Consider the following 20,495-nt stretch of genomic DNA (forward strand, 5'->3'; position numbering starts at 1 on the left):
GGTGGAAAGGGAAGCCCTGCGATCAAATGGCGATTACGCGGTTGAGGTACTACCTCTTGGACGGGAGTTCACTCAGTGCGGATCATGCTCCTTTACAGTGGATGGCCTTACAAGAGTCAAATCTGCAGGTCACTAGATAGTTTCTTGACCTTCAACCTTACAAGTTTCCGCTTATTCATGAGGGTTCTCCATGCTGCCTTTGATGCTCTCTATGGTGCCCGCGACCTCTCAGTGCAGGATGTCCAACCCGATGGGGCTGGGCTGGAGCCTTGTCACACATGTGTGAGTAGGAGGCAGCTAAAGGGCTCGGTAATTGTAATAAAACATCCGACCAGGGGCAGCGAGTCGCTGACTGTCTTTCTCAGTTGCCTACAGACCTTTTCCGGAAATCCTGAAAGGTTCCAGCGCTTCTGATGAGCGTCACTTCGAAGCTGGCCACTTTGATGATGTCACTTCGAACCCGGCCCTTTGATGACGTCACTTCGAAGCCGGCCCTTTGATGAGGTCACTTCTGGTTCCGGCCCTTTGCTGACATCAGTTCCTTTCAAGACCAGTCTCCATCTTAGCCTACTACAGCCAGTTGTGTTTTGGACTCTTGATATGCACATCGTTTATTTGATAAAGAAAACCCTTTGCAGCTGGGAAGAGCAATATACGGGTGGCTGCCCCAAACCTTTATAATGTCTTGGACTCATTTTATAACTATATATATATATATATCTAGCAAAATACCTGCGCACTGGCGAGAAGTAGTGTGTTAAAGAAGCAATGAAAAAGAAAAGGAAACATTTTGAAAATAACGTAACATGATTGTCAATGTAATTGTTTTGTCACTGTTGTGAGTGATGAGTGTTGCTGTCATATATATATATATATATATATATAAATATATATTTACACACACATAAACATATATATATATACATATCTATACATATACACATATACAGTATATACACACATATATACATACATATATATATCTACATATATACACATACATATACATACACACATACATACATACATACACACACATATATACACACAAATACATATATATATATACATCACACACACACATATATAAACATATATATACATATACATACATATCTACATATATACACGCACAGCTATTTCATATCAGTGCAATATGCTGCTTGTTAAAACGGATAACTCCCGCTCTTACATTGCAAGTCTGCGTGGATATTATGAACTATCGATTTGTTCAAGTTCTATTTAAATTTTAAATAGAAGGAATTTTATTTAGTCAACAGAAATATCTTTGGTAGGAATGGTAAAAAAAGAAAGGAATATTATTTCTGAATAAATCAACTCAAACTTTAAAGAAATTATAATATTTTGCTCTCCATAAAAATATATCCTGTCTAAATTATACAAGTTAGAAATAAAGTAAACGTTAAAAGAACAAACATTCAAATTTCTTTACTCTTATGTAATTTTATATAAAAATAAACTTAGATTTTAAATATCCCAAAGATTTTCTCTCCATAAAAATATATCCTGTCAAAATTATACAAATTCAAATATGAACATGGTGCATAATGTGAGCGCTGAAGTCGAAAAACAACGGAAGAACTTAAACCCCAATTAAAGTAAAAATAATTTCTTTATTCTTAATTCTTGGTGAGTAGAAAAATGTGGGACTGCCTCTTTCCAACTCAGTCGACTGATTTGGGTTTAGCAGAATATCTAAAGAAAACCCGTTCTCTCTTTTATATCCTAGAAAGAGAAAAAAACCCTAGCAGTTCATTCTGAGGTTATACATAGTTAAAGTTAACTCTTAAGTTATGGCATACTGAAATGTCCTAAACCATTAAACAAAAGCCATTTGCATTCCTAAGGAATACACCCTTCTATTTCTACACACTAGAATCAATTTAAACATTCTTATAGTCTAAAAAGATCTTACAATCTTCACAGGGTCTTCTGATAGTATCAAAGGTCAGTCTTTCCTCATAAAGAAATGCAAGCTAATAATGTTGTAAGTCTTTTTTTCTTTCTCAGTTCCCCCCTTTTGCACAAAAAATGTGCACATGTGAATGATCAGACCCAATCATCGGGAATAATATCATCATATTCAGAAGGAGAAAGCAAAGGGTTGTAATCAGGGTTTTGGGAACTGTCAGCATAAAGAAAATAGGCTTTTGTGAGAGAGGTGTCAATAAGCCTCTGAAGAAGGCCACGAATACAGGGGATGAGGCAGCAACCACAAATAACCATAATTGCAAGGGAAATGGGGACAGTGGTGAAAATAGTTTTACACCATCCGGCTTACAATTCCGAACCACCGTTCAAATAGTTCATCAAGGGATTGGAATACCAGATTTTCTGCAAGTTCTACAGAAAGGGCAGTAAGACCAGCAAGTGCACGAGATACTGAGCCATCAGGAGCAGTGTTATTAGGGATGAAGGTACAGCAATTGTCCCCAAACATGGCACATACACACGCCTTTCTCAGCTAAAAGCATATCAAGTGCTATCCGGTTTTGCCAGGTCATGAGAGAAGTTTTGTCTAGTTGTTCATGGATGCCCTCGATGGCTTCCAGAGTAAAATTTAGAAATCGCTGTTGATTGTAATAAAGATAATTTACCCAATCTACTTTTTTATTTTTTGTTTACCACCAGAATATAATTGATTCAAATCCAGCAGCCACTTGATCACGTGCTTTGTATTGGTTTGGAACTCCTCTGGGGACCCCAATACCATCTATATATACATTAGAATCAAACATTTCAAAGAGTGAACGCTTTCGGGATTTACCTGGGCGACCTGACTCAGAAGGGTGCAGAGGTAAGAGGTAGAAAGGCATAAGTAATTGGATTAGGCGCAGCAGCCACTCCAGTCAGGGAAGGATTGAGAGTAACATGTTCTTTTACACATCCACCATATATGGCACGTAGGGAATTATGGGAGGAAAACCAGGAATGAGAAAGATTTTCATGAGTGCTTGAGCCAGGGAGACATTATAGGTCGATGACACCATTCAGGTGGTAGTTTACCAGAAGTTCAAGGAATCAGGGTCGTTTCGTGAAAAACAAGTATAATTGGCCTTGTATGAACGGTACATTGGCGGGTCATAGGGGGAAAAGGAGGGAATAGATGGTGTAGAGATGTACATAAGGGGTCCTTAGGGGGAGTTGGGGAGGAAAATAGCTGCAACACACAACAGAGACCTGCAGGGTGCAATAGGTCTGTTAAGGGAAAATAGTGGCCAGATGTGGTTGGGCCATAGCACAGGCATAACAATTTGATTGGTTCACCTGTTTAGCAGAGTAAATTACCCACTGAAGCCATCGGTTCTGGTCCCCATATCCAGTCTCTGAAAGTAGAGGACAAGGAGGTAATATTTAAATACTGCACAGGGTGCGATGGAGAGTCATCAGGAAGGACAGTGGTAGGGAAGGTTAAAGAGGTAGGGGTGACAGAATCGGTGTTGCTGTGACTCGAATAATTTTCCAAGAGGATCTTTTCCAGAGACATCTGCCCCTAATATGTAAATACCCCCATCATAAGGTGACGGATCTTTTAAAGTGATAATTAACGGATTACAATTATCATGTAAACATGTTCTGCTAGTATGTCCCTTAATGATAGAGAACCTTGTCTTGAGATCATGTTGCTGAGCCTTCCAGGGCTGATAACCCCAGTCATAGGTACCTGTATTGGCAAATACCCACTGCCATTTTTCACAATTACTACCATAATGAGTGGAGTCAGTAGTCACACACACATATTTTTCAGCCTTAGTCCATTGTTCATGGCTGCCGGTTCCACAAGGAGCAACAGTACAAAAGTCAATCTGGAGTGAGGTAGTCTTCCCTACTTGGAAAGTTAGTGTGGGAAGGTCCCCATAAGTTCGCTGTCCCATGTTCAAGGGGACAAAAGAAGTTATTAATAATAGAACTAAGAATGCCATTCTTTGCAATGTGAGATGTGGATCCAGGCAGGAAGTCCTTCGACTTTAACAGCGTGAGGTGTAGATAATAGCACCTGGAATGGTCCCCTCCAGCGAGGTTGATGCCAATGTTTCCTTGGTGTCTCTGACCAGTATCCAGGTTCCAAGGGGATCTTGAACTCCGCTGGTGGGGACCGTCCGCCAAGCCTTGTTAACTTGTTCGTGGACTTCCTTCAGGGAGGGCTCGAGACCTGCAAGACTAGAGAGAAGATCATTGTCCACAGTATGCAGAGTAACATTTCTGATAACCATGCCAACAGGCATGGGGCGTCCAGTTAAAATTTCAAAAGGTGATAGTCCCAACTGCCGATGTGTTCTTCCTCTCAACCCCATCAAGGCCAAGGGTAGAGCATCTGGCCAGGTTAAGTTTGTCTGCTCACAGATTTTTGCCAATTTTGATTTTAGGGTACCATTGCATCTTTCTACAATACCTCCACTTTGGGGATGGTATTTGCAGTAATGATGCACATTTATCTGGAGCCAAGTAGTCAGCTCATTTATTACAGAATTCACAAAATGGGTTCCATTATCGGTCTGCAGTTTCTGTGGTATTCCCCATCTTGGAATAATTTCTTTTATTAGAGCTTTAGCCACAGTTTTGGCATCTGCATGTTTAGAAGGGAAAGCTTCCACCCATCGGGAGAACACATCAACAATTACCAAGCAATAACGGTAGCCTTTAGACGGTGTTAACTCAATGAAATCCATTTGGAGGTGTTCAAAGGGACCCATTGGGTTAGAAGTGACGGCGGGGCTTACCTGAGTACCTTTACCTACATTAAACCTTTGGCATAGTGCACATCGTCGGCAGAATTGTTCAGCATATGTAGAAAACCCTGTGGTTTCCCAATGCTGCTCGACATCCTGAGTCATAGTGTCTTTCCCTGCATGATCCAGGCCGTGCGCATTTTTGCCATTCCTGGAAAAGAAGCTTTGGGAGGAAAGGTTTGTTAGTTTGCTTATGGATCCAGACCCCAGCAGAGAGGGATCCTTCTCGGGACCACTTTATCCTTTCTCGGTCAGTGGCAGCGCTCTGTAAAGAAATAATTTGATTATCAGGGTCTTTGTCATCTTCCTGTTGGAATAAAGAGACTGGTGTAATATTATAAGCGGCCTGTTTAGCAAAATGGTCAGCCAATTCATTTCCTTGGCTGACTGGGTTTTGTTTCCCAGTATGGGCTTGGCATTTAACTATTGCTAGTTTTGATGGTTCTGTTATAGCTTCGAGAAGGGATTCCACTAATTTCTGGTGTTGTATGGGCTTACCAGTACTGGTTTTGAATCCCCTTAATTTCCATAATGCCCCATGATCATGGCAAACTCCAAAGGCATATCTGGAATCCGTGTAAATAGTTATGACCTTCCCTTTGGACAACTGACAAGCTCGGGTGAGAGCTATTAACTCAGCTGCTTGTGCACTTAAGTTTGAAGAGATTCGATTTGCTTCAAGTAAGTGATCTCCTTTGACCACTGCATAACTGGTGGAGAGTGTCCCATCGTCCAATCTCAAGGAACAACCGTCCACATAAAGTACTTCTCCTGTTTCTAGTGGAGTTTCCTGGAGATCTGGCCTGGGTTTCAGGACCTTTGTGATTTCTTTATGGCAGTTGTGTGGTTCCCCTCTCCCTCAGTGGGAAGTAGGGTAGCGGATTCAGAGTTGAGCATCTTTCAATAGTAACATTTGACAGGGTACAGAGTACATTTTGATAATGGATTGCCCTTGCAGTAGTGAGGTGTGAGGTTTTGGCCTGGACTAAAATGGAGTGAACAGCGTGAGGCACTTTCACTGTCAGGGGACTCATGAGCACAATATCCGTGCTTGCCAGCACAGCCTCCGTTGTTGCTGCAACTGCTCTAAGACAAGTCGGAAGTCCTGTAGCCACTGGATCTAGTTTTTTTGAAAAATAAGCTACTGGCCTCTGTTTTTCTCCATGGAGCTGTGTTAATACTGCATTCATATATCCCCCCTTTTCGTCCACGAAGAGAGTGAATGGACGAGAATTGTCAGGAAGTCCTAAAGCAGGCAGAAAATAATGCACTTTTTAAATCACACAGAGCCTTCTCAGCCTGCTCATTCCACTGTACACGACCTGTAAGAGGAAGGTCGACAGTGTTAGCTAGAATTTGTAAGGGCTGTGCTCTTCGGAAAAATTTAGGATCCAATGTCGACAATAACCAAGAATGCCCAATATAGACATTACCTGTTGCTTTGTGACCGGTCTGGGAAGATTTTGGATGGTAGTTATGCGGTCTTTCGACAGAGCTCTGGTACCACAAGTGATGTCATGCCCCAAGTACTTGACAGTGGTTTTAATTAGCTGCAGCTTTGCTTTAGAGACTTTGTGGCCATTTTCCGCAAGATATCTTAATAATAATTCCGTATCTTGCACGCATGCTTCCTCTGTTTCACTACAGAGCAATAAGTCGTCAACGTACTGTATTAATACACTTCCCCTGTTAGGCCAGAAGCCTTCCAGGTTTTGAGCAAGCTCCTGTCCGTATATACAAGGAGCTTCCGTATAACCTTGTGGCATAACGTCCAGGTCCAGCGGCGATTTTGAAAAGTAAAAGCAAACCAGAATTGTGAATCAGCGTGTACAGGAATAGAAAAGAAAGCATTTGCAAGGTCAATAACGGAGAAATAACATGCAGAAGGAGGGATAGTAGACAGAATAGTGGAAGGATTAGGTACGATCGGTGCTCTAGGAAAGATAGCAGAATTGACTTGTCTAAGGTCTTGGACGAAGCGCCAAGATCCATCCGCTTTCTTTATTGGCAGAATGGGAGAGTTAACAGGAGAATACTGAATAGGAATTATAGCTCCCCGTTCAACTAAGTCTTTGTGTACAGCAGCAATTCCAAGTTCAGCCTCGGGAGAAAGAGGATATTGTGCCAGAGAGCCGGAAGGATGACTTTGGGAAGACCACTAAAGGTTCACAATTTGCATTCTGCCAAAATCGTTTTTCCCTGAGACCACAGAATGTCAGGAATTGTAGATAGCCAAGGAAAAGAGTCTCTTTGCAAGGAATACAGAGAAGGAGACGGGTGACACAGGGAACGAACAACTGGCAGGTCGATTTGGATTATCACCTTAGTAACCAGGTGATCAAGGGTGACAAAAATTCCTGGTGCAATGTATGTCCAATCAGTCCTATTTTGACATTGTTCAACCCAGTCCCCAATTTCTACCCAACGAGCAGTGTTAGATTTTGCCAGGGAAACATGGGGGACTGCACCTTCTAAATAGAAAGTGTTTTGTAAGTGTGTAAGGTGAACTGAAGCAGCAGCTTTAGTGGGAGAGATGAAAATACAAGGGATGTGAAGACTCTCTGGACAAGGGGCTGAGGAGAGAAAAGATTCAAACCAAGGGATATCAACTTCAGTGTGGAAATATTGGGCAGTACAGTGAAGAGTGTCAGGGACTTGGAGGTGGGGAAAATTACAGGACGGGAAAGCATGGAGGGCATTAAGAAGGAGTTTTTGTGGGGAAATGTTTAGGGTCCAGGCAGCAAAAGAAGGTCGAGATGGTTGGAGAGTTTGGCACAGGAGCTTAGGAATGGAGCAATAGAATCCTTGTTCAGATAAGGAGATTGAAACAGACAGTTTAGTCATGAGATCTCTTCCCAATAAGTTAACTGGACACAGATGATTTAACAGGAATCGATGTGTCAAAATTGAACTATCAGTGGACAGTTGAACTTGAAGAGGCTTGGATACTGATAAAGTATGAGGTTGTCCTGAGGCAGTGAGGACCTTCACATTGTCTTTCGAGGCAGGGACCTCCAACAATGATAAAGTTGAGTGGGTAGCTCCAGTGTCCACAAGGAAAACAGTTTCCTTACCATTTACTATCAAAGTTAGTAAAGGGTCTGCATCAGCATGATGAGTGAGCAAGGGAAACTGGAAAAATGGCTGGGGTCCCTGCTAATTCCTATGACCAGGGAATATCACTGGGTTCCTGGAGTGGAAGTGGTGGAGGTGAAGCAGCTTGTTTGGGCAATTACGTCTGAAATGGCCAGCTTCACCGCAGTTGTAGCAGGTGTAAGGTGTGTGAAATTGTTCTGATGATTTAGGTATCTGGGTGAACTGGTCAGTAGGCATGGAGGGTTGGAGTCTTCTTCCCTTTCCACTTCCTCTCCATCTGAAGGAGTTGCCACGACCTTGAAATCCTCTGCCCCTACCCGTTCCCGTGTAATATTGAAGCTGTGCCGCTATCAATTTAGTTTATGTATCATATTCTTTTGTTAGATTGTCTTTCAGCATGCTCTGCGTGGCGTTTCACTTCCTAAAAAGTAGCACTTTCCCAGCCTATGCAAGACGTTCTGACTTTATTCTGTATGTCACTTCTTAAACCCGAAACAAAAGGGGAACGGTAGCGGTTTCGATCTTCGTATCTCAAACCAGAATGATTAGCCATCAGGTCTTGAATCCTTTGGGCCCATTCATCAACCGTCTCATCTTTCCGCTGCTTGGCAGCTGATATAAGTGACCAATCTGTTCCTTTTTTGTATTTTCCTGCAATTGCAGTCTTTAATAATTCCCATTGTTCTAAAAATTGGGGCTCCTGATTATCACGATTCAAGGACTCATCCCATCTCCAAGCATTTCCATCCCTCTGGTTCCATGATTTACTGTTGCCCAGGTGGTGTAGCTTTGGGCAGCACCGCGGCCCACTCCGCAGCATTTGGTTTATACATGTCATCCAGCTGCTGAAGTGATTCAACAAATTTTAAGCCGACTCCCTTTGGATCTGGCAGTTCTGACACCACATCTTTTAATTCTTGGATGTCCCAATTTCGATGTATCATAACAGTGGTGGGATTATTAGCTCCCGAGGTTGATTGGGGTGTGCCTGGGATTTGGGACTTGTATTAAGGGACATGAAAATTGCTCCAGAATTCTGCGGCTTTAGGGAAGTAAAGCTGCATCCCAATTGGGGTTTTGGTGTGATTGTAATGTTCGGCTTCTTGTATGACTAGAAATAGGGATTGGAGTGAAGCATGTGGCTGGGATTTAGTATTATCTCCAAGCGGGCCTCGGTCGCCATCCGGGTCTGAATGAGAAGACGAGTCATAGTGAAACTGTGAATCTGCTCCGGGTAAATCATCGGCTACAAGAGGAGCCGGTGGGGCATTTGGAGCAGGAGGAAGAGGTGGTAGGGGTTGATAAGGAGGTGGGGTGTGAATGATTGGGTAAAGAGGATTCTTTTTATCCGATTTCTTTCGCCTATTTTCTGGCTCTGTCTCTGTCTTATTCTTTTGTAATGCTAGTAACATCTCCTCTTTTTCTTTTCGGTCTTAATTTCGCAGAAAGCGTTTCATTTCTTCGCATCGCTCAATTGCTCGATCTTTAATTACTAGTTCCCATCTATCAAACATATCCATCCTATAAGGACCCATTTTCCAGCAGCTTTGCATGTTTCTACAGAGGATTTTACTAATTTCTTGTATTTCAAAATATCCCCAGTTCCCTCAACTGGCCATCTACCACTGCTTTGTTTATTCCATTTCTTACACGCTTTTTTAAAGTCTAGCCCTGTTGTCTTTTCCACTAATTTTCTAGGTGATCCTCCCTTCGGACTCATACTGGGGTGTGGTAAGTCTTCCGAAAACAATCCTTCCAACAAAGACTTTTGAATTCCTAAAGGGATCTTGACTGGTTTACTATTTGTTTTTCCCATTTTTGGATAGCACTAATACTACAAAGTATAAGGTTACAGCCCCTGCAGGTTTTCTGCCTCCAGTCCCTTCCGTTTCCCGGATCACTATCTGCTGCTTCGTGGTTTTAGCGGACTAACAGTTTTATTGACCACTGAGTCTGGGGTTTTGACAGTTCAGTGCCAACCCCCTTTCCAGTCGTCTAACAACTAGTTAGCGCTTATGGTGTCCACAACAGATTAACCCGTTGGAGCAGGAATATGACCAGACTATAGAGGCAAAAGAGTCTCGCCCCCACACCAGTGCTTTGTTGTCCCGCCCGTGAGGTGTTTTCCCTTTTATCTATTCTTCCCACTCCCTGCCTTTTATTTATTTTTCCGAGCCGGTATAAGACTCCATCCCGTTTCAGGAAGCGTACTAACTAAGCCTTCTCAACACCTCACTTATTGGCCCAGATCAAAAGGGTGCCCTTTCTAGTTTTCTGTTCTTCCACCCCTCCTTTCCTTTAATAATTCTTTTCAATTCCAAGGGTGTACTCACTAACTATCCTGGCACTTTTTATTTCCGTCCGGAAGCGCCTTAATCCGCTAAATCTATCTTTCCCAGTTAAGAAAACCCCATGTACTCACCAAGAATTTTCCTCCCGTCTGGAAGTTCCCAGTTCACTCGACAAGGGCTCTTCAAGCGGGACTCGGCAGAGGCAGGCCAGTCCTAACTTTTTGCGGATCTGGTCCTACCGACCCGGCCGGTGTCGGTCCTTTACCGGTCCTCTGGACGATCGCTCAAGGAGTCACTTGGCCGTCTCTCACCACGCTAGCCAAAACTGTGAACTGTGAGCGCTGAAGTCGAAAAACAACGGAAGAACTTAAACCCAATTAAAGTAAAAATAATTTCTTTATTCTTAATTCTTGGTGAGTAGAAAAAATGTGAGACTGCCTCTTTCCAACTCAGTCGACTGATTTGGGTTTTAGCAGAATATCTAAAGAAAACCCGTTCTCTCTTTTATATCCTAGAAAAGAGAAAAAAAAACCCTAGCAGTTCATTCTGAGGTTATACATAGTTAAAAGTTAACTCTTAAGTTATGACATACTGAAATGTCCTAAACCATTAAACAAAGAGCCATTTGCATTCCTAAGGAATACACCCTTCTATTTCTACACACTTAGAATCAATTTAAACATTCTTATAGTCTAAAAAGATCTTACAATCTTCACAGGGTCTTCTGATAGTATCAAAGGTCAGTCTTTCCTCATAAACTACTACGCAACTACTAAGGAGGTACTGAGGGATTTGGAAATTGTAGAGGAGAAGTGCTGCTCAGATTAAATAAGATGAAATCAAACAAATCACCAGGCCCAGATAATATTTATCCTCGTGTTTTTAAGGAGGCTAGTGAGTACATATATAAACCCTTGACATATATTTTAGGAAGTCACTGTGCACTGGAGAGATTCCAAAGGACTGGAAAATGGCAAATATCATCCCATTATATAAAAAGGGTGACAGGGCAGATCCAAGCAACTATAGGCCAGTAAGCTTAACAAGCATCACAGGAAAATTAATGGAAGGAATTATTAAGGATAAGATTGAGCAACACATGACAAGGACAGGAGTTATTCTGAACAGTCAGCATGGGTTCAGAAGAGGGAGGTCGTGTTTTACTAACATGTTGGAATTCTATGAGGAGGCAACAAAAGGATACGATCAAAGTGGAGCTTATGATATTATTTATCTGGACTTTCAGAAAGCATTTGATAAGGTGCCACATGAGAGGTTGGGCATCAAGTTAAAAGAAGTGGGAGTTCAGGGTGATGTTTTTAGATGGGTGCAGAATTGGCTCAGACACAGGAAGCAGAGGGTGATGGTGCGAGGAACCTCATCAGAACTGGACCGATGTTAAGAGTGGTGTTCCACAGGGGTCAGTGCTAGGGCCGCTGCTATTTTTAATATATATAAATGATTTAGATAGGAATATAAGTAACACGCTGGTTAAGTTTGCAGATGATACCAAGATAGGTGGATTAGCAGATAATTTGGAATCCGTTATATCATTACAGAAGGACTTGGATAGCATACAGGCTTGGGCAGATTTGTGGCAGATGAAATTTAATGTCAGTAAATGTAAAGTATTACACATAGGAAGTAAAAATATTAGGTTTGAATACACAATGGGCGGTCGGAAAATCGAGAGTACACCTTATGAGAGAAGGATTTAGGAGTCATAGTGGACTCAAGCTATCAACTTCCAAACAGTGTTCAGAAGCCATTAAGAAGGCTAACAGAATGTTAGGTTATATAGCACATCTGTGGAGTACAAGTCCAAGGAGGTTATGCTCAACCTTTATAATGCACTGGTGAGGCCTCATCTTGAGTACTGTGTGCAGTTTTGGTCTCCAGGCTACAAAAAGGACATAGCAGCACTAGAAAAGGTCCAGAGAAGAGCGACTAGGCTGATTCCAGGTCTACAGGGGTTGAATTATGAGGAAAGATTAAAAGAGCTGAGCCTTTACAGTTTAAGCAAAAGAAGATTAAGAGGTGACATGATTGAAGTGTTTAAAATTATGAAGGGAATTAGTACAGTGGATCGAGACTTGTATTTTAAAATAAGCTCATCAAGAACACGGGGACACAGTTGGAAACTTGTTAGGGTAAATTTCGCACAAACATTAGGAAGTTTTTCTTTACACAAAGAACAATAGACACTTGGAATAAGCTACCAAGTAGTGTGGTAGACAGTAAGACGTTAGGGACTTTCAAAACTCGACTTGATGTTTTCTTGGAGGAAGCAAGTGGATAGGACTGGCGAGCTTTGTTGGGCTGAATGGCCTGTTCTCGTCTAGATTGTTCTAATTCTAATTCTAAAGAAATGCAAGCTAATAATGTTGTAAGTCTTTTTTTCTTTCTCAATAACAAAACCTGGAAATATAAATAAAATGTGTTCTCAGGATTCTCAGGATTCTCAGGATGGACTGCAGGTGCTCATCAGTGAGGCGACTCCTGTGTGCTGTTTTGTTAGTCTTTATCACTGAGAAGAGCTTCTGACACAGATATGTGCTACCAAACATGCACAAGGTTCGAGCCGCATGTAGACGGACTTTTTTTGTTCTTCAAAGTCACCAAAGCGCTGTGCAAACTCAGTGCGCTCAGTTTATCAGCAAAGTGCGTATTTGGGAACACTGTAGTGACGACTTGGTTCAACATTACTTGGCAACAGGAAAGTGGGGCAAGTTGCACTAGTGTATTTGTGTCTCCCATAAAAGCAGCTTCACTTGAAATCACTTTGTGATTGTGCACGGGTAAAAACGTCCGCTGAAGTGTCAGATTCTTATTTAATTCTTCTGTTTTCTGTATGTTCTGCATTGCATTCAGGTTACCCTGATGTTTTGTCTCATAGTGCCGTCTTAGATTAAATTCTGTAATTACAGCCGCATTAGCTCCACAAATGAGACACACGAGTTCAGTAAACATATACTCAGCCTCCCATCGGTTTTTAAAGGTTCTATTTTCAGAATCCACTTTTCTCTTCAGCATCGTGTGAGCTAGCTTCGCAATAACTTGCAGCATCATAAGCTAGACTTGATTAACGCGGTAAGTTCGCAAGGCAGCTGAAGCGCTGCATTATGGGATCTGTAGTTTATTGTTTTACCAGCTTCATATACCCGGCCATTAATAACAATAATACAGTATATAAAATGATCTCTGGGCCAGATATAATTACACTGGCCGGATGTGGCCGCCGCCCTTGAGTTTGACACATATGGACTAAATAGAACTTAAAAGATATATTTTTTCAAATGTGATCGCAATTCAAATAGAGTCGAGCGACTACAGCCTGCATGCCTCAATAAGTCATCCTCCCCTCGCTCTTACTTTTTTACCGTTCATCTAATGAATACACTGAGTATGGCTTTACCAAAACAATCATTGATGGCGAATAAAGTATCCATTATTCGAGTATGTAGATCGGGATATATATATATATACATATATATATACCCGCGTATCGCAGCGGAGAAGTAGTGTGTTAAAAAAGCTATACGTGAAATAAAATAACGTAACATGATTGTCAATATACAGTAATTGTTTTGTGAGTGTTATGAGTGTTGCTGTCATCAAGGATTTGATTATCATTATTTCTTTCAATCAGGTTCGTATTTGTAGGATGTGTTGTGTTCAAGTTACATTCCGTGTTTGTCAATCGTTGTAAAGATAATAGGTTTTTTTCATCGATTCGTTTCTTACTGCATCAATAAACAGCTCGTCTTCTTCTTTATCTGAGACCCGACACACTGCATGCACGGGTTTTTTTTTTTACACTGTCTTCCTTTAGCGGGATATTGGCTTTTTCCACCGTGTGCTTTGTTTCCGCAGTAGCTGGATTTATGAATATGCTTGTATGTATCAGACGCTTCTCATATTTTTTTGCTGCCTTCTCAATTGTGTAATTCGGTTTTTGTTCAGCTCTTTGGAACTGTTGCTTTTTATCTGTGCACTGCGTCAGTTCACGTGAGCCGCTTGGTGTACATGCATCGAAGGTTCCCAGCTGTGCTGGTGCCATCTTGTGCTATGTCCATGGCTGTATTTAATGTTACCTTAGTCCTGGCACTTAAAACTTTCTCTCGCAGTTTCGCTGAGTTTGTGTCAAACACCACCCTGACCATCTCATTTTCCTCTGCATAAGCACAGTCCTTTAGTTTGCTATTGGATTGCCGCTGACGGATGGCCTTATATGGGCAGGCACTAAATTACAAACGCCAGCGGCAGCCTGTCTATGAACTTAATTTAAAGTTTAGGTTTAAATCGTGCTTTGTTTCCGAAGTAGCAGAACTCATGAATATGGTTGTATATGTCACTCGCTCGCTTCTTATTGTTTCACTGCCTTCTCAATTATATAATGAATGTTTTCTTCAGCGCTTTTTGGAGGTCTTCCTGGTTTTCTATGTACTGCGTGATTACGTGGGAGGCGTGATGATGTCACACGAAACTCCGCCCCCACAGCGTTCAAGCTCATCTCCATTACAGTAAATGGAGAAAAACAGCTTCCAGTTATGACCATTACGCGTAGAATTTCGAAATGAAACCTGCCCAACTTTTGTAAGTAAGCTGTAAGGAATGAACCTGCCAAATTTCAGCCTTCCACCCACACGGAAGTTGGAGAATTAGTGATGAGTGAGTGAGTGAGTGAGTGAGGGCTTTTGTTATTAGTATATATATATATATATATATATATATATATATATATATATATATATATATATATATATATATATATAATATAGTGAACATTACCTGGGCACAGACAGGCAGACATGGTTTTTCCAGTTATTATTTACAATAATTTACTGTATTTACAAGTGTACACAAACCCCCACAAAGCCTTCTTCTTCGGGCCGCCTCCACACTCTCTTCTGCTTCGGTCCTGCTTCCACCCGACTCCAGCCTCGAATGAAGGGAGGCAGCCCCTTTTATCCACACCCGGATGTGCTCCAGGTGCTCCCCGGCAATCACCCGCCGACACACCCCAGTGTGGCGGAAGTGCCGGCTGTCCTCCCGGAAGCACTCCGGGTGTCCCTGCTTCTCTTCCCCCCAGCACTTCCTGGTGTGGTGGAAGTGCTGAGGTCCAGGGCTCCCAAGGCATCGGGGCGCACCCTGGCGGTGACCGTGGCCCCCAAAGCAACCATGTTGGCGGCCCCCACGTGATCCCAAGTAGGCGCAAGTTTATCTTCCGTCCTCAAGGTGTCCCGGCCGGGTCGTCGCCCCTGGCATCCCTGACAGTGCCCCCACAGCCAGCGAAGACCACTCAGGAGGAGCGGCACGTCCTGCAAGGGCAGCTTACCCCGAGCTGGGTCCTACTCATGAGCCACCGGGGTCCAACTCGGCACCCCGGGGCCTGATCCTTCGGCACCGCCGTGCCCCTTTGGTTGGAGCCAGTTGCACCCTCCTAGCCTCCGCCAGCCTTGGCGACACTCCCTCGCCAGCGGAGAGTCCTGGCAGACGGCCCGTCTCCTGAGGGCAGTTTCCCAACGAAGCGGGTCCTACTGCTTGTCCAGGGTCCGGTCCTGAAACGAATAGAAACAAGGGGCAGAGCGCAGCCTGGACACCCCTTCCTGGTGTCCCTCCTGCTGCACAGTGGCAGCGCCCGCCGACCGGTACCCCGGCACTTGCATGTTCGGCACCTCCTCCGCAGGTTCCATGTCCCTCCTGTCGGTGAACCTGACGGGACCGTCTGCAGTCCTTTCCTCTCCGTTGACCTCATGGGTTCCCTCTGCCCTCGCAGAGGGCGGCCAGCACTTGGACGTGTGCACCCAGCACCACGTCCCTTTCTATCAGAGGAACCGGCATTCACCCTTCGATTCCTCCTGTCGCTCTGGGACGCCCTGACGGTCTGAGTCTCCTTATCGGATAAAAAGAGACTCCTTCCTGTCTGCGTCCCTGTAGAGCGGCGCGAGACTGCCGCCAACTCGGGGCGGAGGGCGCCAGGACTTGGGGCACTCAACAGCCCGTATCCTGCCAGCCTTCTCGCTGTCTCTCCCCTCATCGCAGTGCACAGCCCCTTGCGCCGCATCCACTTTCGGAGGTCTGCTTACTTGATGCTGATCGTTGGTATCACAGCCAATTTCAGCAGACCCTACTTCATGCTGTATGAGGGCGGCTGTACTCACCTTCCCCGCCGTACACCTCTGGCTTAAGAATCCAGCGTTGCTCCGTCTAATCACCATCAAGAGCTCTTCGATTGACGCGACCGCCTTCATTTCCAGTACCCGCAATTCCGCCCGGAGGGCACATAGCACCTGCTGACAAATGCTGCTCCGCAGGCTAAAGGCACGCCCCAGCTCTGACAGAACAGCTGGCAATGACAGGATGTTAGCTGACACGGAGCTTACCTGTCTGTCGACTTACCTGTCCGGCGACTTCCTGTGGGCCTCCAATCAGGTCTCCCTCCGGCACGTGATGGACATTTCTTCGTCCCGCCTCTCTCCAGTAATCCAGTCATATAGCAAAATACCCGCACTTCGCAGCGGAGAAGTAGTGTGTTAAAGAAGTTATGAAAATGAAACGGGAACATTTTAAAAATAACGTAACATGATTGTCAATGTAATTGTTTTGTGACTGTTATAAGTGTAGCTGTCATCAAGGATTTGATTATCATTATTTCTTTCAGTCAGGTTCGTATTTGGAGGATGTGTTGTGTTCAAGTTAACAGCTCGTCTTCCTCTTTATTTGTGACATCACACACTGCATGCACTGGTTTTTTTTACACTGTCTTCCTTTAGCTGGACATTGACTTTTTCCATTGTGTGCTTTCTTTCCGCAGTAGCTGCACTTATGAATATGCTTGTATGCATCACTCGCTTCATATTCTTTTGCTGCCTTCTCAATTGTGTAATGCATTTTTTGTTCCGCGCTCTTTGGAGCTGTTGCTTTTGTCTGCGTACTGCGCTCACACTCAGTTCACGCGGAGCTGCCTCGGAGTACATGCATCAATGTTCTCAGCTGTGCTTGTGCTATCTCGCGGCGATGCTGCAATGTTTGCTCAGACCCGCAATGCATCTTCTCATTAAACTTGTATCTCATGAAATATCATATTCGTCGTAGGCATGACAAACGCCAGCGGCAGGGTGGTGATGAACTTAGTTTAAACTTTAGGTTTACACCGTGCTTTGTTTCCGCAGTAGCTGCACTTATGAATATCCTTGTATGTGTCACTCACTTCATATTCTATTGCTGCCTTCTCAATTGTGTTCAGCGCTCTGGAGCTCTTCCTTGTTCTCTGCGCACTACGTTCACAGTCAGTTCACGTGAGCCGCTCGGAGTACATGCATTGAAAGTTCTCAGCTGTGCTTGTGCTATCTCATGTGATGTCCATGACTTTATTTAATGTTAGCTAAGACCCGGCACTTAAAAGTTTCTCTCGCAGTTTCGCTGAGTTTGTGCCAAACACCACCCTGACCATCTCATCTTCGTCTGCATAAGCACAGTCCTTCACCCGCGAATATTTAATGGCAGAGTGTTTCTATTGGATTGCTGCTGACGGACGGCCTTATATGGGCAGGCACTCAATTACGTGGGAGGCATGACGATGAGGGATCTAACCCGCCTCACACGGCGACAAGCTGCAGGCTATGGCCAGTATATATGTACATAAGTAGGTTCCAGTTATGACCGCTACGCATAGAATTTCAAATGAAACCTGTCTAACTTTTGTAAGTAAGCTGTAAGGAATGAGCCTGCCAAATTTCAGCCTTCTACCTACACGGGAAGTTGAAGAATTAGTGATGAGTTAGTGAGTGAGTCAGTCAGTCAGTCAGTCAGTTAGTTAGTCAGTCAGTCAGTCAGTCAGTCAGTGAGGGCTTTGCCTTTTATTAGTATAGATACATGTGTGTGTGTATTAAAAAACAGGGACATATGAGTAACTGTATTGCACCCCAAACATGAGGCTAAGTCACAGTACTTCAACAAAACCAGCTTATTCTCATTGAATCAGGAACAGCATGGTTATTTATTGTAGCGGGATGTACTACTCTCTGATACATAGATAAAAAATGGGCAGGTCGAGACCAGGGGCCTCATGTATAAACGGTGCATACGAACCGAAATGTTGTGTAAGAACGCTTTCACACGTTCAAATCGTGATGTTTAAAACCTAAACTTGCGTAAAGCACACACATTTTCACTTTACCTCATACCCTGTCGTGACGCAAGTTCTCAGTTCAGTTTTGCAGACTGGCAGCACCTAGTGTCAAATCAGTGCTAATGTTCCTGTGTGGTTACCCTTTCTTTCTTAGATGCACATTCCTGACGCGGCTTTATAAATACACTGAAACAAACTGCATATTGCTTATCAGTGTAATGCATCTGATTGTAACCTTCCTATAATATATAATGGTCCAGGGAATAGCCATAGTATTCCAAATACCATAACTGCTTTTAGCATTGTTACTCTCACTGCACCTTGTTTTTCTGCTTTCAGCTGTTCCCGCTAGGGGCTGCCACAGCGGATCATCTTTTCCATATTTCTCCATCTTTCACTGCACCATTCGGAGTATTTATCACTCTTTATCTAAGTGGTGAATCACAGCAGCAGCTGATTCAGAAAGAGAATTATCTGGATACAGCATCAAGCATACGCTGCCCTCAGTCACGCAAAACGCTTCAGAGTCTTTTCCTGTACGTATCTATGCGGTTCAGAAACAGTTTCATTTCAAGAGTTTTAAACACAGTCAATCAGTCCATCAAGTGCTACTTGCAGAACTGTTTGTACTTATAAGTATAATTACCACACTGTAATCTTGCACTTCAGTTATAATATTGTACAACCTCGCCACTTTTATAAAGTGCGTATTTACATATGATGATGATATCATTTTTAAGATGAAATGCAGCAAAATATGTTGATTATATTATACAGATAAAACTAACTTTATTTAAATAATCTGTATTGTTAATAATTAAACGTGAGGGACTACGCCGTGCGCGCTAGCTAGTTCACAGATTGATCCTGATTGATTACTGTATGCTGGAGGGATAGATGGATAGAATAATTAAACATGAAGATATTTTAATGTTCCTTAAAAGTTTTGAAGAATAATGATTGTAAGCTTACAGATGGCTTAACGCGCCTATTACAGAGCTGAATGTGTATGCATTGGGTATTTGGAAAAGAAAAGTAAGGACAGGAATTGGAGGTTAGTGTGCTTTTGAAATAGATAGTACCACCATCGTGTTCTCTTGTTTAATAACATGAAAAAGATATCACGTATACATATCAGTATTTTAATTTTTCAGACAGCTGTAATATCACGAATGTAATGTATTCTGTGTCCTGTCAGAGGAAGAGAAAAGGGTTTAAGAACCACTGAGTGATTCACACAGAGCACAAACGAAGATCAAATACAAAAAACAAAGCATTTAACGTGTTACTTTAGTTACCATGGGATTTGAGAAACTAGTAAATTAATCAATTTTAAGATGAAGTTTATGATGTTCTACTCTTTAATGACAAAAATAAACTACGTGATTAAAGTAGAAATTTCGAGATTAAAGTTGACATTTCCTGCATTTTTTCCCCACTGTGTGCCTATTTTTTCTCTGTAGCCTAATTAGCTTTCATACAACACTGACGCGGCTGGGCTAACAACGCTTTTCACGCATGACTTGGATATGTGACAACTCTTTTATTTCCGGTACTGTGCATTTTGTGGACTTGAGCTTTGAAGCTTCCTCCAACACTCTGTCACTCGATCAACTTCCTTTTGTTGATTATACCACCGTTTAAAACCAACAAATAGTAAATTTTCCTTGCCTCCACTTGGTATTCGGCTGAAATTCTTATATTTTCCCTCCGGTTTTCTCCTATGTATTTTCATAGAAGTCTGAGCTTAAGGGCTATTTATATTGATTTGCATCTTCATAGAGGCGTAATTCTGGGAGGGGTTGGGGCAGAACAGAAGGCATGTGCACGAAAGTGTTACTTTTCACGCTGACCAGGATTTATGTAGCGAAAAGAAGCGGAAGTTGGAGTACGCACACAGATTCCTGCATCTAGATTTTTCTGTGCGTAAGCACATTTCAGCTTTTGTGCTTTACGCCATATTATAGTGCAAATTCTACGCACGGTGTTATGCATGAGGCCCCAGGTCAGTAGCCAAGTTATACTGTTCCTGCATTTATAATGTTTTGTGACAGCGCTATAGTGTGACTGCCATTTGCCGCGCTTGGTGAACCTGTGCAGTTGCCTTGGTGATGGACAAGCAGCCCTCCACAGACGCAGAACTCCACTCTTCAGCGTGTCGCTTCTTCATTGAGGGGTTCCCAAAAGAGTTCAGAAACTTCACATCTTCCTTAGCTTTGTCCA

The 20,495-nt window shown here is 43.0% G+C and overlaps 1 protein-coding gene across 3 annotated transcripts in view; it reads left to right on the forward strand.

Moving 5' to 3' along the window:
• phf24 (PHD finger protein 24) overlaps positions 1 to 20,495 on the forward strand; it is a 333,884-nt gene that overhangs the window by 155,503 nt on the left and 157,886 nt on the right. The gene's annotated exons all lie outside the window — the stretch shown is intronic.

Source organism: Polypterus senegalus, chromosome 7 (genome assembly GCF_016835505.1).
Source record: "Polypterus senegalus isolate Bchr_013 chromosome 7, ASM1683550v1, whole genome shotgun sequence".
Lineage (NCBI taxonomy): Eukaryota > Metazoa > Chordata > Cladistia > Polypteriformes > Polypteridae > Polypterus > Polypterus senegalus.